A 22,864-nucleotide genomic window follows, 5' to 3' on the forward strand; every position below is an offset into this window, starting at 1 on the left:
TATCATAGCATCCGTTGATCATGTTGAACCTAATAATACCACGAAAACCTAATCTGGCACCAAACATGGATCAAGATCCATGTACTTCTAGCTCAAAATTGTTTTGAACCAAGTCCTCCTAGTGCCTATAGTTATCTTAGACACACTAGTGAAGTTTGGTCAAATTTGGATCACATTTTCTTGATTTATATTATATTCATTTTTTAGTTTATGGTTAAGTTTGTGGTGAATCAAATTTTCAAACAACAAGTTTTTGACCAAATTCGTGGCATCAAAATGACAAATTTTGTTAGCAAGATACCTTATAAATGTGCACCAAAAGAATGGGGAGTTTCTTCATATGAAATTGTTTCCGTCTACCACCCTAGGGCAGGGACTTCTAGAGGCACATGAGTTAATGTTGAGCATCCACTAGAATGGTGAAGCCACTCTCATAGACAAAGATGGGTCTACCGTGCAAGTAAAGATTACCAGTGATATCATTTGGTAAGCACTCCACTTGTTGGCAGGCCACCACAACTTGCTACTAAAGATCAAGGAAATTGATAATGACAAAAATTTCATTAAGTAGCCGGGCCATAATCTCACCTATAAAGACAACAATCTATTAGAAAACATAGCTCCTACTATGGCTCATCTCACAAAACCTCAAAGTATGTAAGCTACCTATGTTAGTAGGTTTTCACAATCAGATGTCTGCAGCATAGCTTTCTGGCTCTAACAAGACTCTTTGAGGGTGTCAATCTCAAGAAGTAAACCTATAGATCAAAGCTATCTAAATCACTAGTAAATCTATCACTCTATTTGGCAATCTGCATATGTCATGTCTCACCGCTCTTGATCTTCACGCCATTTCAAAACTCAAACAAAGTCAAAATGCTATGAAACTTTAAGAGGAGTTCTCAGAGGTCTAGAAGAACTATCCTACCAAGTCTAGTTGTAATCCAACAAGGTACCAAAATCACAAATTATCATGATTAAGGTCCTGAACAATGCAATTGAACTATCCAAAAAGGTCATCCTAGAGTCTAGGAACACTCTCCTATAGTTGAAGCATCAAAAAACAACCATTTGTGCACTCAAAACAATAGAGTTAGCTCACAGACAGCAGGCCGTCATGAACCACATCAAAATTGAGAATGATTACACTTAATTTAAAGAGCACAAGACAAGGAACACAATGCAATTGTCAAAAACAAATTTAGATGATCAAAGCTTGAAAAAATTTTATTACAAGTTGCTTGAGAGTAGCCGCTCTCATTCATATGCTTCAAACTCTCCAAAATTTTTGATAAAGATACAAAAGGGTCCATTCAAACTCAAAAATTTGAGGTTTATACCTAGGGCTCTTGTGGCTAGTTATCGGCTTACAAGGCTCAAATCTCATGATCAGACATTACAACTCAGATTTACAAAAGTTGGGCTCAATAATTACTCGGCTCATTAATCAGAGTATCTCATATTTACAATGCTTTTTCTTGAAAAAATAATGAGAGTACAAAATTGGTGGCTTATGAAGAGGTGGATGACTAGGAGGGTGCCTATTTGGTTCATCTACCAACATTCCCCCCTTCCTAGCCATTGCACATCCTAGTGCAATCTTGGTATTCAGTAGTCAAAAGATCTATTTTCCAGTGTCTTGGTGACCATTCTAAACTTTTCTACCCTGGCCACCATGTTTGCTTGGATTGATAAATCTCTGAAGGGATTATTCAAGATTGCGCTTTGATAGGAAATGTGACAAGCCGGAAAATCCTCTGTTAGGAGGTTGAAGATGGTGGAGTCCATCTCAAAGAAAAATTTCATGAGTGCCTCCTCAAATGTTTGCAGATAATGTGAGGGCAAAAACATGACTCGAGTGTACATCCCCATGATGATATTTTTGGTCAAGACTTATGTCTCCAAGTTCAAAGCAATGCCCTCTATTCCTTCAAGGAACACTTGCCATGGGTGTTAAGATGCTTCAATATTCTCAAATGCTATGATACAGGTTATTATCATTTTTCCTATCTTCACTAGCATTTGGCATGTGAGATCAGGGACATCTCGCATTTGTGTGGCTATTTCCTGGTAGGTATGCACCATGTAGGACTCATTGGGTTGGTCATTGTTGATTGGCTTTGACAGTACAAGGTAGTTGAGCAATGAGGGTCTTCTACTCTACCACACTTCATATCCTTATATTGATTGGCCAAAAAGTCGGGTCAATCTTGAGAGGTTGGGGTGCATTGTGATTTATTGTCTCATCGTGTGGTCGCTTCTTGAATCACTTCTTGCACCATAGGGGCTGATTTTATAAAATGGCTAGCACTTGATCTTTTGACATTGGTACATATTTGTAATCTGCGATTTTGTTGGGCTCAAGAGCTGGTAGAAAATTTTGTTTCCATAGAAGTGCCTCGTGCTTTATCAGTGGAAAAGGGATCATCTTGTGGCCAAAGTTCTATGCCACCTTATCAGGCTTGATCATCTGTAGGGTCGTAGATTCCAAGACCTTCAATTCATATTGCATATCCTCTTCATGTGATGGGTCTAGAATTTCCGCTATCCACCTCTTGATCTCATCTCTAGCATCCATCAGCTCCTCTAAGCTCTCAGAATCATGTAGCCCATCCTCAAAAAATGTACTTGGTAGATCTACTAGGGGTAGGTCTACTCGTGTGGTCCCTGCTTTTGGAGCTAGTTGGGCTGGTGATAGTATCTTTGCTTGTTGGGTCCTAATTGCCATTTATTTCCTTTATAGATTCTATGCATGCTTTTCTACTTATTAAGAAGCTATGTCTGCTTGTTCTTTAGCTAGCTGCTCCTTTAAAGTCTGGATCTCCAGGTCCTTTTGTGCTTGGATGGCCATGTAGCTAGCTGTCATTACCTATATCTCAAATCTTGCTTGAGCCAACTCCACTTTAAAAATGTTGATCTCCTCAATAATTGCAGTTGGTGCCTGGGATGTACACGCTGAATCCGTGGTGTCTTGCATTCTCAAGAGCTTGGAGAGAGTGCGCTTCACAACGTCGTATGATTTTCTTAGCTTTGCATTTTGGTGTTGTTCCTTCTCTAGATCCTCTTCCAGTCTGTATTGTTCCACTTGTATTTCACTATTAGATGCAATGCTCTTCAAGTGCCTTGAAGTAGGTAGTAGTTTCTCTCTTTTCTTTGGCCAGTTAATTCTCTTGAAACTTGCTTTGACTTTCTCTATTTGTAGTTGTAGTCTTCTATTTTCAGCCTTTTCTTCTTTAGCCTCTACTTTTGCATCCAACTCCTGAAGGTTGGATACCACTCTTTGGCAATGAAACTATAGCTTAATAGCTTCAAGATGATGCTCTAGATCAAATTCCTTGATGAGGCGGTTGACATCCTCGATTACTGCATGAGAGTGCAATGATACTAGGCCTCTTTCTTAATCAATTCACTGTTGAGAGGTCCTAGTTCTCGACTCTTTCTTCTCTTGTTGATGTGGGAATTTTTCATGGTCTTTTTCTTCTTGTTGAGATTGGTCATTATTTTGCTCTTAATTCTCAAAATTGGTCTCCTTCTTCTCTTGGTCATCTTGATTTTCCTCAAGGCCTTTTGGTTCTAGTTAAACCTTCTCTCGACCAGCTTCCTACTTTTGAGACTCCTCTTTATCTTTGTCATCTGGTGGTGGTGTCGATGGCTTAGGAGACAAATAGCTCTATCTCTGGGTACTTCTCTTGGGTGTCATATTCCATCTCCTCTCATGTCGATTTCTCTTGTGTTGTATCTGTTCTCTTTGTGAATTCTGCTGGAGACTCTAAATCTTTTGCTCTTGTTTTTTGGACTCCTCCTTGGCCTTTCTCTTGAGAACATTAAGGATGTGTTGCTGCATGGCGCCTACAAGCTCCAATTGGTTGGAACCTTGCTAACTCATCTTAAAAAGTGTGGGATTTTTTTTAATGAAATGTCAATGAATTCATATGGTGCAACCTCCCATTCCTTTTAGGGTCTTTTATGATGCATTCTGGTACCAAAAGATCAATAGGTTAGCTTCTAAAATTGGTCAAAGGGTTGTGAGAAAAATGCAAACTTGACCAGAATATAAAATATGAGTCAAAACAAGTCTAAACTTGACCAAACTTCACTAGTGCATCTAAGACAACTACAAGAACTAGGTCATGTAGTTACATGACCAGGTCTAGGACAAGATTTTTCCAAGTTTTCTCAATTTCCCAATTTATAGCCCAATTTGGTCTGACTTGGCCATATTTGATTTTGGATGTCATCTTTGATACCTCATGGTGATTATTCTATTTGAGATTTTTCCCTTGTGATGATTGTGAACTTCATAAGGGTCCCAATCTTAGTGTCCATTGGTTTTCACCTCAACTGGAGTTTGTTTGGACCTCCCAGGTCCTCTAGAAAATTTGGCCCTTCCTTTAAGCATGTTTTGCATTCACTGAGATACTTTAAGTTCACTGTCTCTTTCAAAGCCAATACTTTGCTAAGTTTGACAAACCCAATCACTGGCTCTTTAAAATTGTTGAACTTGACAAGTGACTCACTTTAAAAGACCAAACATTGAAATTTTAACATATTTTACAACCATCAACTTGTACCAATAGTTTGCAATCAATTCTTGGCAATATTTTTCATTTTCTAGCATGTTGGGGGACATGGATTGTGATACATGTTCAACAACATATGAAATTTGTAATTATAGTATTGGCAAGGCGCTTTCAAGAGCAACATTTTGCACAATTTGTTTCTAAACTCCGAGGTGGGGGTACATGGATCGTGATCCATGTTCTACCCCCTTGGTAACTGTCATGCAATGTCCAAATTCTACTCATTGAGGAGAACATTTTGATGAAACAATATCTGAATCTGGGCTTGATTTTCCCATCCAAATGTCCCTTGAAAGTTTTCCCAAATCCCCCCTTTGATTTGATTCATTCAATGTTATTTGTGCTAGTGTTTTCTTTGTTTGGAAATCAACAAATGTTCTTGCTTTAAAGAGGAGATTACCTGTGAAATTTGGTGAGGTGTAGTTGTCTGGTGTGGTTGTAGCAAGCAAATCCCCAATGGAGTGCTCTAGGTCACAAGTTCTCTCTCTCTCTCTCTCTCTCTCTCTCTCTCTCTCTCTCTCTCTCTCTCTCTCTCTCTATGTGTGTGTGTGTGTGTGTGTGTGTGTGTGTGTGTGTGTGTGTGTGTGTGTGTGTGTGTGTGTGTGTGTGTGTGTGTGTGAAAGTGTTTGACAATGAGGCTTCATTTGCCCATTTTGCCTATATGTGCCCGGCTTACCTCGAATATGAAATGCATACTTACCTTGTTTGCTCACATTTCTCATGGCATACCACTTGCAACTTAGAAAACTTATCATTGGATGCCCGATCATAAATTGCTCTTGATTTTGCAATTCTGGTCCATCATAAGTTGACCCAAATTTTGACATGTGCCAAATCCTTTCATACATGAAATACTAGAACCTCTTCTTTTGTAGATTCGACATTTGCTTTCAAAACTTGAATTCAACCTTCCTAGATCTATTTTTTATTTTTTATCCTTATTAGATTAAAAAAGAAAGAAATTTTTTGAGAATTATTATTATTTGGCAAAAGGGTAAACTCTCCAAGAGAGTACAAATCACTGAAGTCCCACTCTAGTCTATAGATCCAAGCAATGAACCTATCCAAGAAGAGATCCAAGATCCTCTCCCTAAGTCCATGTAGATGCTCATGTGTAAGAAAGTGATTTGACGTGTCGAGGTCAAGTGGTAAGTTTCTGTCCACCCAAGATGGTGGTGTCTTCTCTAGGAATGTCGTGATTTTATATGCCATGAGCATGGCCATATCTTGTGTGAACTCCTCTGAGTACATAGGTGTGTCCATAGCAAACCACAAGTCACCACCCCTTATGGAGTGCAGAAGTATCGAATGATGGCTGGAATGAATGGATCTCTCAAGGATCATACACCCATAGATGATCAAGCTGATGTCGAAGATATCGTATACTACAACAGCCACTAAGAGACTGTGTGGACCACCACCGGATGGGGTCCTAGCAGCAGGTAAATTCATCCTCTGTGAGAAACACAAGCCAACAGGCTGCTGTCCACCCAAAAACACAACTGCAAGTTGATGAAAACGCTATTGTCTAGCAAGTTTTAGCATGCTCGTATGCTCCCAGCATTGTATAGAGTAGTGCAAAGGGTGTAGGGAGGGTTTATCTCTATGTGCACATCCATCGGAGGGCTGAAAATAGAGAAAAAATTAGTGGATGTATGGCTAAAAATTGTTGTAAACAAAGAGGGTTCTTGCTGACAAGGCACCAGATGTCAAGCCAGGTTGGTGGTTGCAAGATCTAGGGTTGGAAGCCCAGTGCTCCCCCTTTGTGCAACAAACACTATTGATCCAGTCCTTGGGAAGAGAACCTATTGTTGATGAAGCGCTTGGTCTCATGACCATGGAAAGCTAGCTATTGATACCATGGGAGAGGGCACGTGTACGAGTGAATCATGAGAGAGGAGAGGGAGAGAGAGACAGAGAACAAATGCTGGTGTAGGAAAGAGGGGTGATCAGTCCCCCCACTGACTACGAGAGCAAAAGACTTGTACAACTGATCCGATGATAATGAAATGTGTACCCCCCTTGGGGGTTCACCTCTTAGACATGTAAGTTATCATGTGAGTTCAAATGAATGGGTTTTTTAATTGTTAAAATGTTAAAATCTTAACATGATTATATCAAGAGAAGGGGCTTTTAATTGATTTGACAGAAAAACCCATAAGTGTTTGGAGAAAAAGGGGTCATTTTATTACCTTAAGCATGTAAGTAAAGGGGTCTTTTTAATACCCTTTGAATGCACACTATCTGAATAGTATCTTAAATGTGCATCCCCTTGCCCCCATATATATGACTGCCCAAGGTGGGTGCCCAACTCAAGTGGACGATCGGCCCCAAACTCGAGCAATCGAACAAGGTATAACCTATGCATACGTAGCCAGCCCAGAGACATACTAGCCGTACATGTATGCCAACAGAGTGGTGTAAATCTAACAAATTCCTCCTTGACGAGTGTGTTTTTCGTAGTTTCTTGAGCTTGAGCCCAAGTCATCACCTTTATAGGAACTATGGATTCTATCTCGGATTTGCTTGAAGAAGGCATCAGTCCTACAATGTTCATTGTTGCTTTTTCCTTGTTGTTTGGATGTTTTGGAAAATAAAAAATCAAGTGCATAATAGCACATTCTAAAATATCTAAATACTTTCTTTGCCCACCAATCAGGACAATCTCTTGGCCAAAAATTACCTCCACACTTGTAGCATGGGCCTACTTGTTGCTTGGCTAGTGGTGCCACCAATGGATGTTCTTGCCTAGCAAGAATGGTCCTTGAACCATACTCTTGATTGGCTATGAACATTAAGGTGTTTTCCTCCATTAGAGTAACCAAGATTACAAAGGCCAAGAACAGTGTTGGGACACCAACTGCCATTGCCAAATGAGGACCAGAAATCTATGAGGTCTGTGTATCTAGACCAATTCCCAAAATAGAACACCTTAGTGATAATATAGTTGTACTATAGAGAGGAAATCTATAGGTATCACCATGCATATGATCCTAACCCACCACTAATCATAGAGCCATATGACCATGAGAATATCACTTCATCCTCTAGTAATTCTCAATCAAGAATAAGTAGCATGTCTTTGAGTGAAGGGTTTACTTTGAATCAGGGAATGTTAATGTTCATATCCAATCAAGGAGGGGCTAAAAATTAATGCATATCCCTAGAGACCATATGAGAGATCCCCTCCCCAGGGGTCTATGCACAAAATATACAATTTACAACTTTACACAATTTTCAATATACATCACAGTTGCATTTGCATAGGGGAGGAGTTCTAAGTGCCCGACCAAGCATGGAGTTTAGGCCATGAGCCGGACTGCATCTAGAGGTACCTAGCAACTAGTGCTACCCCTCAATGGGTGTTATGAATGAAAGCGTACTTAAGAAAAATATAACATTGTGGAGGGTGAATATATGTGTACACCGTGTTGTGGGAAGAGAGAGAGAGAGAGAGAGAGAGAGAGAGAGAGAGAGAGATAATAGTGGAGGTGAAATAGAGTACACAAAGACATGAGAAGATGAAAACCGAGAATCTTAAATAGATGGATAACCATGTATTAATGCAATGACAAAATCTGGGTATACCATAATATCAAAAATTTTATAACAAAATAACTAGCAGAGCACCGGACCCTATGTAGGGATCGACCGGTCCACCCATCTACTTCCGCTCTACTACAGACAGAGAGAATTTCACTTCACTGGGAGCAAGCCAGAACACCTCCAACCCACCTGAGCCAGACATAGGCTGAGGCTGCTTCGCCTCCCTCCATCAACCTGAGCTCTGAAAGGATCTCAAATACCAGCAAGTGGTAGGGTATCAACACCAACCATACCAGTTTAGGCGCCACGTCTCTTTGATGCCCAGCACTGGGTGTTTAGGTAAAGCCAAGGCAAAATCCCTGACACGTTAGCCATGTAGGTCATTCAACCCCCGACGCACTAACCGTGTAGATGAGCCTAACAAAAAACAAGAAGACCTAGGCAACACCCTCGATCCAGCAAAGCCCTAGGTCAACAACCCTTTATTCTAAGGCTAAACGATGTAGGTGATCTTAGTCTTGTAGCGACGCTTCCATGAGAAACATAACACATGAATCCAATCATAATATCACTTTTCATATGCACAAACAATCCTTTCCAAGCAGCTAGACTGTACAGGGTCTCTACCCTTACATTCTACCATAAACCATCTTGATCACTTCATGATCCAATCCAAAAATGCATAAACCATAATCCAATCACATCACACGGGTGAGCACTCCACCCTACTTAGGTGAGGCACGACCAATTCTGCATAACCACTTTAAGAACATAACATGGTTGCAAAAATTCCGACAACATAAACAAATCCAAAAATCCATAAACCATAATCCAATCACATCACATGGGTGAGCACTCCACCCTACTTGGGTGAGGCACGACCAATTCTGCATGACCACTTTAAGAACATAACATGGCTACAAAAATTCTGGCAGCATAACCAAATCCAAAAAAAAACACCATAATCCACACCCGCTTCCACCATAAACTTTCAACCATAATCCATGAGGGAATCTCATCCCTTAACCATAAATCATAATTACATTGAACCAACTCCCACACTTGGAGTTTGACACATCCCTTGCAATCAATTGGAGTGCACACACATGTGACTCTTAAGACGTGATTCTTTCATGCATAAAAAAAGTCCGACTAGAAACTAATCATTATATAAAAATCCAATTTTGACAACATCCAACCATGCAAAGTTGATTCATCACATTTGCACTTCACCTCTCTAGCACATAGAGCTAATTTTTGACATAGAAAGGTGGAAAGCCACTTTATTCATATCTACCTATGCGCTTTGGGGTGTTTAACCATATACTCCCACGTAAGTTTATGGCCATCTAATAGTTAAAATCAACTCACCAAAACAAACCATAAAACATATAAAAACAGCTCGGTCAACTCACGACCATATGGTACCTCCCTTGGTAGCAGGGCCTATGTGTGTAGGTAAAACTGGTTATAGAATGATTAATAACTCGCATTCCTGAAGTGATAACGGAGAGCTAAATTCATTTATCATCAATTTTAATCAAGATTTTCAATTGGTTAAGTGGGTTTTCCCATCCGGTGGATCTATATAGTGGTCCTCCAAAGAGCCTGGAGTCAAAAAAATTGGTTGTCTAGTGGGCAGCAAATTGTTTTTTGACCATATCTCTTAGCTCTTGCCTGTTTATCACATGACACCAGAGAAAGAAAATGTTCCAAATGATGTGTTTTATCTATGATATAAAGGGTTTGGGCTGATTCATAGCGGTTTGTGATTTATGACCAAACAGTATCCTTACCGTCTCTATGACGTGAAACAATAAGCGCTTTTTATGCACACATGTGATCATAAACACTTCATGTGCATAAATCAGCATATTAAACATGATGAAATAATCATGGGAAAACTTCTATGTACTCGGTTGATCATACATGCACTCGTATGCAAAAAAAACAATCACAGAGACCCTAGGGTGACTACTCAGAAAAACAACATAGAGAGAGAGAGAGAGAGAGATGATAGCTATGGAGTTTAGGGATTCTCCCCGTGCTTTAAAATCAATTAGGGGCTGTCGACAGGCTTCTTGCTTTGTCGCAAGAGAGCGGTGATGAGAGCTACATAAAGGTATCCGCTACGAGAGCTTCTGGAGAGCGCGTACACTGTGAAACGAGAGAGAAGATAATAAGCAAGTAGAGAGAGAGAGAGTATCCTTCTTCTTCTTCTTCTTCCCAAGAGAGAAGAGCTTATGGAGATGGTGATGAAGAGCTTACACCATTCCGTATAATAGATACGTATAGCCTTGCGGTAGTAGATGTAACAGACGGCACTGAAAACTGAGCACTAACCGGCAAGTTACAGGCAAGTGTAGCAGACTGGAGTGTGTCCCAAGCTGAGAGATGGCGCTACCTTCTTGCCTGGAATAGCCCCTAGCTTTTGGAAAAAAGCTCCAGTCTTTCCTAAAAACAAGCCTTTGCTTTTGGTGCTCAACTCTCCCATTTACCATTCACTTTTTACAGCAAAATTGACATCCAAGCAATATCTAGCCAACTAATGGAAACCGTAGCTAGACTATACCGCATCGTAATGTCCCAACATAATTATGACTTTCTCGTACTGCCCCAACATATTTACGGTACTGTTTTTTATAAAAATATTTCCCGTAAAAATCTCGTCTGAACTCGTTTTTGCTTTGGATGATCATTTTTAAATCCGACGGAGACTAAAATCAATATTTTTACATTTAGGTCATCATAAAAAGCACATTGCTTTTCAAAAAAGTCGAAAAGCACAAAAATCTAAAAATAGTGTTTGAAATAAAAAAGAAAAATTTTCTAACATTGAACCATGGGTTCCCCTCGTCCACCCACTGGAATAAGAAAGCAGACTCACTTTTCACTAAAAAGCACTAAAAATCATGAAAAGCTATAAATAGCGTGAAAAGCACTCAAAAATAAAATTTTTACAAAATTGGACCGTAGCTTCCTTGGAACATGTAGATAAAGGATTTGACCTTGCTTTTTGCAAAAAAAACACCTAAAAGCATAAAAAGCATGAAAAAACTAAAAATAGTGGATTTTTCCAAAACTGAACCCAAACGTCCATCCAACCTACTGGAACATGGAAACGACCCTGTTTTTACTTTAGAACCTTCCAATACTGTCAATCAAGCATCTTAAGTCAAAATTTGATAAAAATAGATATTGAAAGCTATTTATCTTATTTTTAGAAGACCCAAAAATTGGGGATCTTACATCCTCCCACACTTGAAAAACTCGAGGTGTCCTCACCTCAATATGAAGTCTGGATAAAAAGCATGAAAAAAGCTAAAAATAGCGGATTTTCCTAAAATTGAACCAAACATTTGTCCAACCTACTGAAACATGGAAATGACCCTGTTTTTTACTTTAGAACCTTCCAATACTATCAATCAAGCATCTCAAGTCAAAATTTGGCAAAAATAGATATTGAAAGCTATTTTTCTTATTTCTAGAAGAGACCCATAAATTGAGGATCTTACACCATATGACCAACTAGAAGGACAACAAAGATCCCTAGGACCTTGTTTCAAGTGTCAAGGAGACCATTTGTCTAGGAATTGTCCAATCAACCAAGCTAATGGTGCAAACAATATTCCTAATGTGGCATGTAGTGATTGTGGACATTGTGGACAAAAACATTTGTATTAGGATTGTCCACGTAACCTAGATAAGAAAGGAAAAGCAACAATGAACATTGTAGAGATCATACCCTCTTCAAGTGGTTTGGATTAAGGTGCAAAGAAACCATTGAAGGTGGTAAAGAATAGTGCAAACAAGGTAGAAAATGACAAGTGAGAAGGGTAGGTGTGACTACCAAATCTGTGAGTGAAAAATCTACAAGGAAAGTTAGGAGGGATAGAGTTAGATCCTAGTATCATTAGAACTTAAAGGTTGTTATAGCTTAGCTGTCACAAGCTCAAGAGTAATTATAGCAATTGATAATATCTTCATCTAGTGTGAAAAGATACCCAAAACAAAAAAAAAGCCAAGTAGATTAGAGCCAAAATATGCTAGTTCAAGAGATTCGATCTTAGTCAATAAAAAATCCAATCCATTGGAAGAAACTTTAAAGGCGTATGAAGCAAGATTGGACAACCACTAGACTATTGAGCATTGGTGGATGGTTTATCCTAATGCGGAGATGGCAAATTTGAGGTTGGAAGTTGATTGATATTTCTCAAGTGCTTATTGAACCTCGACCAAGATATGTCATCCCCGGATAGGAGGATAATATCTCAACCACCTGTTGACTCTAAAGATGTGAACAATAGAAAGGAAGCAAGTTTTTGAATGACACAACTAAACAACCTATCAAGAAGTGGAGATTTCATCTTACAATGGGGTTCACAAAAGGAGCATAAATGAAAAAGATGAGAAAGAGAGTAAACCATGGATCCAAGGTCCTCACAAAGAATGGAGAAAACTCTACATCAACCTTCCATTGTGTGTAAAGGTAGATGAACAAAAATTATGGTACGCGTCTATTTTGTGTGTCTTGCTTGTGGATAACCTTGTAGTGAAAAGTGTGAGACCTAATAAACATCTATTAAATACTAAGCTAAATCCTAAAGTGCTCAGAGGAAAGCCTCTACATATCATAGATTAGATATGGCCTCCTAGCTCCTCTTTGCAGTGTAAGGAAAGCCTCTACATTGAACGAGTGATCTTCTAGACAAGGTTTAGCATTATACTCTCTAAAGCATTCATCGAGTGAAATTGTGAGGTCTAGAAAATCATAGAACACGCTTATATACTTTCAATTTAGCCATGAATGGAAAAAAGGTTTGAAGAATACAAGCTAGCAACAAAAACACAAGCCCTCCCACTACAAGGAGTATTTCACACTTGTGATGCTCGTATCAAGGTGTATGAACTCAATTTTTATCTTTATTCAGTGCTTCAATACAAGCATCACAAACAAAAAGATTACAAGATGCAAAAAATGGCTAAAAATGGCCATAAAATGGTCAAACATAGCCTAAAAATAGCACAAAATGCCACATCAACAATGGTTCCATTGTTGCTCATTATGAAAAGGAACTTATAGAGCCAATAATGAGCTCATTTGGGCATATAAGCAAGGAGATACATGCATTACAATCCAGGGTACTAGTGGAGTCCCATGTTGCTTCTACTACGTGTTCGATGAAGAATCAAAGAGTCAAGTTAGGGTTTTTAACAGGTCAAAAGAGCACTACATTTGTGCAATTGGGAGCGAGGCTACACCTAATCTTCACACACACAAGAGTTTTGAGTTAATCTTGGTTCTTTTTCAAAGATGAGCTTTCATGGTTGGAGTTTTGTTCCTTTTTATTGTGTTTTTAGCTTCAAATCATCTATCACTTGCTTGATTTTGCTACAAATCCTAGGCTAGATGATGGCCTAGGGGTCAATGTAGAAGCTCTCAATGCACTATGGTAGCCCTAGGACCATAGGATCTCTATTTACAATAGAGAGAAACAAATAGCCCTTGAGCTTATGAATTGGCACCCTATGGCCCTAGGTCCATAGGATCTCTCACTGTAATAGAGGGAAATAGCCTATGGCCCTTTACCTTATACGTTAGCACCTTATGGACCTATTTCCATAGGATCTCACATTATACTAAAGGAAACTCTATGTCCCTAGGGCCATAGGGTGGACTATGTGTCAATATGGAAGCTCTCAAAGAGCCTTTGAGCCCTTGAGCTTATACATTGGTACCCTATGGCCCTAAGGCCATAGGGTCTCACATCATACTAGAGAGGAACCCATGGCCTTAAGGATAGAGGATGGCCTAGGGATCAATATAGAAGCTCCCAAAGAGAATTTGGGCCATTCAAGGGCACTAACATATGCACTATGGTAGATCTTTGGCCCTAGGACCATAGGATCACTATTTGCAATAGAGAGAAACCTATGGCCCTTGAGCTTATGCATTGGCATCATGTGGCCCTAGACCCATTCGATCTCTTAGTAGAATAGAGGGACACAACCTATGGCCCTAAATCCATAAGATGTCACATCATACTAATGGGTGCTCTATGGCCCTAGGGTAAACAAGGTGTCAATGTAGAATCTCTCAAAGAGCCTTTGGGCCCTTGAGCTTATACGTTGGTACCCTATGTCCCTAAGGCCATAGTAATCACATCATACTGGAGAGGAAACTACTACCTTAAGCTTAAAGGATAGCCTAAGGGTCAATGTAGAAGCTCTTAAAGAGAATTTGGTCCATTGAAGGGCCCCAACATATGCGCTATAGTAGCCCTATGGCCCTAGGACCATAGGATCTCTATTTTCAATAGGGAGAAACCTATGGCTCTTGGATTATGCATTGGCACCTTGTGGCCCTAGGTCCGTATGATCTCTCACTAGAATAGAGGAAAACAACCTATGGCCCTTTACCTTATACATTGGAACCTTATGGTCCTAAGTCCATAGGATCTCACATAATACTAAAGGACACTCTATGGCCCAAGGGCCAGGGTGGACTATGTGTCAATTTGGAAGCTCTCAAAGAGCCTTTGGGCCCTTGAGATTATATGTTGGTACCCATAGGGTCTCACATCATACTAGATAGGAACCCATGTCCTTAAGGGTAGAGGATGTCCTAGGTGTCAATAAAGAAGCTCTCAAAGAGAATTTGGGCCATTCAAGGAAACCAACATATGCACTACGGTAGCCATATGGACCTAGGACTATACGATCTCTATTTACAACAGAGAGAAACATATGTCCCTTGAGCTTATGCATTGGCACCCTAATCTATGGCCCTTGATCTTATACATTGGCATCTTATGGTCCTAAGTCCATAGGATCTCACATCATACTAAAGGGCACTCTATGGACCTAGGGCCATAGGGTGGACTATGTGTCAATGTAGAAGCTCTCAAAGAGCCTTTGAGCCCTCGAGATTATTGGTATCCTGTGGTCCTAAGGCCATATGATCTCACATCATACTAGAGAGGAACTTATGGCCTTAAGGCTAGAGGATGGCCTAGGGGTCAATGTAGAAGCTCTCAAAGAGAATTTGGGCCATTCAAGGGCACCAACATATGCACTACAATAGCCCTATGGCCCTAGGACCATAGGATCTCTATTTGTAATAGAGATCAACCTATGTCCCTTGAGCTTATGCATTGGCACCCTATGGCCCTAGGTCCATAGGATCTCTCACTGGAATAGAGGGAAACAACCTATGGCCCTTGATCTTATACATTCGAACCTTATGGCCCTAAGTCCATAGGATATCACATCATACTAAAGGGCGCTCTACTATGCACCATGGAAGCCCTATAGCCCTAGAGCCATAGGAGCTCTCTTAGTATATGTTCTATATAACCAAGCTAAGATGCAACTTTTGAAATTCTAGTAAGTCTAGGCTTATGGCAGTGGTCACATTTTTGAAATAAAGTAGAAGGAAATGGGTCTTTGTCCACTACATGCATTATCATGTAGACATAGGTGTGAACATATGTCACACATGTGAATATAATCATTGACCAATAAAGACAATATTATAACCCGATGGTCTTGATTTCCATGCACCTCTAGACTGAGGTGTGCAAAGATTGGGCATGGCTCGAGAATGTGAGGTATTTTACACTGTGTGAATGTAGAAGATATTTGGGGACATTTATGCCACTCAAAAACACCTATCTAGGAGCCATGTATATAGAAACTCTTACTAAATTAGAGTACACCCTGTGGCCCTAGGGTCATAGAGTGCCAATGTAGAATCTCTAAAGCTCTTAAGGACAGCTACATGGGCACCATGGACTTAGGAACTCTGAGGCAATTAGAGGGAACCTTATGGACCTAGGGCCATAGGGTGCTAGTGTAGAGGCTCTAGATGGGCATTTAAGACATTCAAGGGATACTACTTTGGAACCCTATGGCCACAAGGTTCCTCTAATTTCGTACAAGATCCTATGATCCTAGGGCCATAGGGTGGTCTAGATGCGCTTGTAGAACCATTCTGTTGGCACCCTTTGGACCTAGGGCCATAGGATTTCTCAACAACATACAGGAGACTCTATGGACCTAGGTCCATAGGGGTGTATTCATATTTGTGGGATGCATGCCTAACCTCACCATCCTATCTTATTGCAGTATTAGCGAGAACCACGATTAAATTGTCAATCCATGGGATGAAGCTGACTCGACTAGTGCATAGAGGCTACAAGAGGGTGTCAATCTCTTGAAAAACAACTAACAACTTGCATCTAACTCGAGCTACACTCAAGTGACTGAAATCACCAAAAGCCAATCGCTCATCAGCAAACAAATCACATCCGTTACAGCATCAAATGACATCCAAACTAAAAGAAACTTCTAGGACATGTTTATAAGGCCTAAGCACACATGCTTATGGTCTCAAACCCCACTTTAGGTCAAGTTCCAAAATCACGATTATTAACAACAGTGGATTTTTGACCTAGTCATTTTCGACCCAGAATGCATCTAAATGCTTAGCAATGATGTCCGAATACCTTGCCTATGCTTAGTTTTTTATTTGAAAGTGTAAATTCATAGTTATGATGAAATTAGGCAGTGGGTCGGCAACACCAAAAGCTACGAATTACTGTGAACTGCTTACGTGAATGCGTAGAGCTCTTACCGGTGATTACAATGCAACAAACACGACTGCAATGTGATAATTGGGGAGGGAGTAGGAAGCACGAGAAGGAGAGGAGTGAGCGCCGTTAGCTCACGCTGCGTTTCTATTATCCAAAACCTTATAAAAAAACTTACAAAAATTGGCTTTTATACCTTAGCCAAGGTTTTTGGGTGATCAAAACTAATAATCTCGAGTTCTACCATAGCTGGGTAATGACAGGCTGATACAGTCTAGAAGCTTGTAGTCTCGACTCATTACTTACAGAGTTTGTCCGAGAAAATAGGAGTTACAAAATTTTGGATTTATCAAAATAATAAGTGTTTTACAAAGAGAACTCCAAAAAATGGTATCCATGGTAGCTTGCTAGTAACATTCCCCCCCCTCCTCGCCTGTATTGTCCTTTGACACAGCTTTATGGGCTGAAATAGTCTTCGAGCTGGCGGCTGGCAAGGCAGTCTTTAAGCACATTCAATGCCTTCTGCTATCTGATTTTTCTTTCTTTATTTGGCACTTGTAGAAACTGCATGGTCCCTCTGTTCTTCAGCTCCACCTCTGAGTAGCCTACAAATCTTGAGGTGAGGTTGTTGATCACTGGCGTAAATATATTCGTTTGCCAAGTGAAGAATCCCGTGTAGAAAGCTTCCTCAAATGCCAACATATTATGTGATGGTAAGAACATACATCGAGTGTAGAATCCATAGAGGACTTCTTCGAAAAGCTGACCACTGAGATCATAGCAAAATCCTTTATTACCCTCGAGGAATGACATCCACGGGGCGCCTGCTTGCTCTAGCTCATGAAAAACTTCAATACAAGTGAGAAACATTCGGAATATCCTATATAACATTGTGCAAGAGAGATCCGGTAGACTCTTGAAGAAAGACATGGCGCCCGTTAGGGTTTTCAACATGTATTCATTTGTGGCTTGGCATTTCTTTGGAGCTCGCAGTCTTGGGTAGTTCAGCCAGGTTGGCCGTTTCTTTGTCAATGCCTCATGCTCTTGCCATGTCCTTACTCTGGGTGCAGGATAGAAAGTGGGATCTCTTTGCAGGGTTGCAGGTGCTCTTGTGAATAGAATCAAATACCTTGGATTCTTGTTCAACTAGCTCAACCTCCACTTTGGGTGGTCTTTATCTGGGCCATCTTCTTGCATGTCTTTATAGAGCCTCTCTTTTACCTGTAGTAGTTCCTCTTTTATGAGAGGGTATGGTAGGGATTGCTGATGCCATTACACATTGATTCAATTGGGAGTGAGTTGAGTGACGATGACAGAGTGAAGAACTCTCAACTCCTAATCCATCGCGGCCTTCCACTACTCATCCACCTCTTGTGTGATCTTTTCTTTCAGCGCGTCCTCTTCAGCTTTTGATAGCTGGACCATAGGCACTATGTCTACATCTGTAATATTCATCTGAAAATCATCTTCACCACTCGGCTTTGTTGTGGACTTTGTCTCCAACTCAGCAAATGAGACCGAGGGTATATCTATTTGCGGCTGCTCTGAAGGGCCTGCCTCTCCCTGCGTATCCGGCTTTCTTTCCCTCAGGAGCTGGTTAACTCTCTTGAGCTCAGCTATTTCTTTTAGGAGCTCTTCTTCTCTCTGGACCCGCATCAAAGTCAGGTCTCTATGCTCGGATTGCTCTAGCTTTAATTCCAGCTCAAGGTCTTTGTTCTTTTTATCTAATGCCTTGTATACCTCATTTGTCCCTTTGATCGAGGCCATAGGTGGATTCTCTCTAATTTCCCGTAAGAAGATTTCCTGATCATTTATTCTCTGTTTTGGCAACATCCAACTGCACTTGAATTTTTTGAGCTGACAGGGTTGTCGTAAGTAGTTCATTTGTAACTTCCGCCAGTTGTTCGTCTTTCGCTTTGCAAGCATCTGATAACTTGGTGAGCAGATCACCTAACTCTTCCATTTCTTTCTGCTGACAATCTCTTGCTAGCTGATGTTGTTCAGCTTCGGCTTTCATCTCCTGCACTTGCCTCTGAAGATCGATGAGGACGTTCATTCTGTCTTCTAACTCTCCTTGGAGAGCGTCAATCACCATCTCGAGCTCTTTAGCCTTTGTGCTGCGGCTAAGTGTAGCTGATCGGAGTCTCTCCATCATATCCTGCATCTACCTTGTATATTCATTTACTTGAAATATTACCTCGTCATTAGTTTGCCAATCCTCCTGTCTTGCCAGATGGGTTGATGTGCCTATAGCCTCATGTGTGTCTTTTGGCTGTGTCGTAGCTGCTAGTTCTTCTTGCGTGGAGGTAGAGGGTTGGTCTTCTTTTCCTTTGTCATCCTGAGGCTTTGTGGATGCCTCGGCTGTGTCTTGTTGTGTGGAAGTAGAGGGTGTTTCGGCCTTCTCTTGATGTGGTGTATTAGAGGGTGCCGACTCAAATTTTTTTGTCTCTTCTGGTGCAGGGCTCACTTTCTTTTCCAGCTCTACTTCTTTCTCTTTTCGCTTCTCTTGTTGGTCAACCTCTTGTGCAGATTTTGTTTCTTTGGTGGAATCAGATTTTGTGGCTTTCTCTTTCTCAGGTTCAGCTTCTTTAGTTGGCTCTTTTGCGGTCTCTTTACCTGCAGATGATGGTGGTGGGCTTGGCATAGGGTGGTCCTGTTGTTCCGTAGGCGGTGTAGTGGGTTAGGGAGACTCATAGCCTTGTTCTTGTGCTTCTTCTCTAGCCATTTCCTTGTCTTGTCTCCGTTCCTCTGCCTCTTTGGCTTTTCTAGCCGCTTCCTCAACTTCTTTCAGCTTTAGGGATTCAGCTTCTCGGTACATTTTTTCCAAAGTCTTTGTCAGATCCTCAGTCTCTTTTCTCTTGTGATGCTTTGTCCTTGGGCCTTTAAGTCCGCTAGGCACCCATTTCTCTAGGTCCTTCCCTTGTGCTTGTTGGCTGCACTGGTAGGCGTGTTTTTCTCTTTCAAAGCGAGCTTGTTTTTGTGTGGGTTCTTCTTGGTGGGCGGCTTTTCTCTTCATCTCTTCTCCTTATTATCAAAGATCTCGTTGTTGTGCCTTTCCGGCAAGCTTTCAGCCGACTCTTCATCTGATTTATAAGATCTCTTTCCAGACCTTGTAGCTCTAGGAGATGGTTGTGCTGCCAATATCCATGTGTTTTGGTCAGGAGCAGGTGGTAGATTGTCGGCCATGCCGATGGCATGGTACGCAATTCTTGTCAAGACTTCTGACGCGCCCAAGTAAATGATTTTCCCTTATTCCTTGGTGCTGTTCAGAGTGGTCAAGACATACTGAGCGTGGTCCACTGGTTGCTTGGTTGTTGACTTTAGAACTTGTGTGAATGTGGTGGCAACCGCGTGATTTGGCGTAGTGTACCTTGGTGGCCTTTTTGCCAAGAAGTGAAAGTGTTGATGGTATAACCAGGCTGGCTCTTCCACTTGTTTTTGAATCAAATCTACAAACATAGCTGCAATGGTTTCCTTGGTAAAAGTTCCTACTGTTTTCCTATCCCTTGCTCTCATGGTCATTCCTTCTGTGGGCAGTTTGAGTGCTTCTGCCACTATATCTTTAGTTATCACCACTTTGACCTTGTTTCCCTGAGTGTCTGATATTTGTGCGGTTCCATCTTCTTTGATTGTGGATAAAAGCTCGTAAGATTTCTGAAAATCCACTCTTCAAGGCTCCTTTTCATAAAATTCTCTGAGTCCCAGTCTGCGGTTGGCTTCTTTGGTCTCGAGCTTCAGAGCAACATCATATACTTCCTTAGGTAAGAGTTGCAACTACATCTGATGTCCCTCTTCACTCTTGAATCTGTCTGTGAAAACTGTGGTATGATGCTCTTCTAGCTGTTCTTTGAAGAGGTATGCTGCCTTGGCTGCTTTGATTAAGTCTCGATCCAATTGATATGCTGGAAATTCCTGCAACTTTTCCTTCTGGTTGAGATTTTTCTTGGCTCTCTCTGCTGCTTGCATGGCTCTTGTTCAGTGAATAGAGTGCAAAGTTAGCAGATTTGTCAGAATTTTCTCTGAAATGTCCTTTAGTCTGAAATGCTGACAATTTTGGTCCAATTTGCTTCAAATCAATTTTTGAACAAGCATAGATGCATAAAAACATGCAAGGAACAAAATTATAAAGTCAAAACAAATTTTTACAACCAAAGTAAATAATCGTGATTATTTACAGTGTATATACCAAGTACATACTTTGAGTGAAATATGGGCTCATTTGCATGCATAGAGTGAAAATGGTACAGATTTTGGCTTTAGGTCTCTGAAACATTAGATATAAAGGAAATTTGAGATTTTGAGCTCCAAATTGGTTCAAACTTGGCTAGTGGGCTTAACACATCATGTACTTTGGATGTATGATGGCAAAATATCAAAACTCCCCAATTTTGGCTAGAAAGTAAATAATCGTGATTATTAACTTTTCTACCAAAATCAACATTTTTTGGTACAACTTGGTTCTAGGCATTGTATAGACCCTGTATATGAGATATAAGGTGATTTGGATCAAGAAATGTTGTTCATAACCCAAAATTTGGCTTGCAAAGATTTCTTTGCATTTGCTGGCAATTTTCCAAGTTTTAGGTGCTCATTTTGGCTCATACTTGATTTTTGGCATGTAATAGGTGTGTACACATGATAGGTGAGGTGATGTGACAATTTACAAGCAAAAATGATGCAAAAGTAAACAATCACGATTATTTACAACAGTGACAAATTCTTTGCAAAATTCACAACTTTTGACCTAGACATATTCTATACACCTAAAACAAGTCCTAAATTGAATTTGGTCAAGTTTGGTCATGCCGGCATCACTTTGTGCTTTGTCGACTCTGAAATCACCGTTTTTTGTGACTACACTGCCTGTTGGGTTGGCCGGTCAACTTTGAGGCTTTGGTCTTGTCCGCAACATAGTTCTAAAGTAACTCATCCAATTCTAGCTCATTTGGAGTCAGTTTGACCCCGTATGTCGAATTTGACGCTTTGTAGCCTTCGAGCCATTTTTTGTTTTTGAGGGCTTTGCTTGATGGATTTCACTAAACCAATCATATACATAGTATATGAACCTCGTAAGCAAGCTATCTATGGAGTCAGATCGAAATTATGGCATTTGCCAAAAATCTAGCTTTTTCTACTAAGGACCCCCTCAACCCCTGTCGAATGGTCAACTGATGGTATAGACAGGTTCTATTATGTTAGAGCATGTTGCAGTTCAAATCCCATCTGATTTGGTCGAAGCTGACAAGCCAATTTCTAGGGTTTTTTCTAGGGGTTTAGACTAGTTACCAGCCGTACAAAATGGATCATTAACGAGTGAAGAACTTACCCCTCATGTCTCGTGTGAGACAGCTCTGAAAATGGGCAACTGTGGACTCCGGAAAAGACGCGTAAAAGAGGTCAAAATCTAGATCTGCAAAGACTGCAAGTGGAAATGAGGTGGTTTTAGCCTACCTTGGATATCTATACCTGGACTTCCCGAACCAATTTTCCCCTGATTCCTCCGTTAGTCCTACTAGGCCATGAGGTCTATGTTAGACTCAAAAATTTCCTTGATCGTATTCCTGTAGCTCATTCCGTAAGAATTTTACAAAAGTAGGACTGGCCGCCTAATTTAGGCTTCCCGCTTTCATCTTTTGATTTCATTGAAAATTTTTGTTCTTGTCCGCCTTGTCTTTTTTATCACCATCATATCTTTCACTTTTCCATCTGAGCTTCCCTGCTATTTATTATTAATTTTTGACTTGCTTATTTGAAAAAATTAAAGAAAATAGCAAAATGCTCAAAAAAGTACAGTGAAAATCCAATAATTAAGAAAATCCATTGAAAAACACAGCTTTATTGTTTTTTGTTGGATTTTTCTATTTTTAAGCCTCGTTATCAATAAAAATGATGAAAAATATCCAAAAAGGACTATTTTTTGATGATTTTTTGATAGTATATACACTATTTACACTCACCGGGAAGATATTATCAATGCATTTTCCCTTGATGATGAATTTTAAGGGCATTATTAGGTAATTTTTTTAAAAATCACACATTAACATCGAACTTTTTTTCTCCCTCTTCAAACCTTGCCCTTAATTACTTAGTACTTTTAGTGCCCTTCCACCCCTCCTAGATAGCGTACTACGGGACGATTGTGTGCAT

The sequence above is a fragment of the Adiantum capillus-veneris genome, unplaced genomic scaffold, assembly GCF_014529385.1.
Source record: "Adiantum capillus-veneris isolate H3 unplaced genomic scaffold, ASM1452938v2 Hic_scaffold_325, whole genome shotgun sequence".
NCBI lineage: Eukaryota > Viridiplantae > Streptophyta > Polypodiopsida > Polypodiales > Pteridaceae > Adiantum > Adiantum capillus-veneris.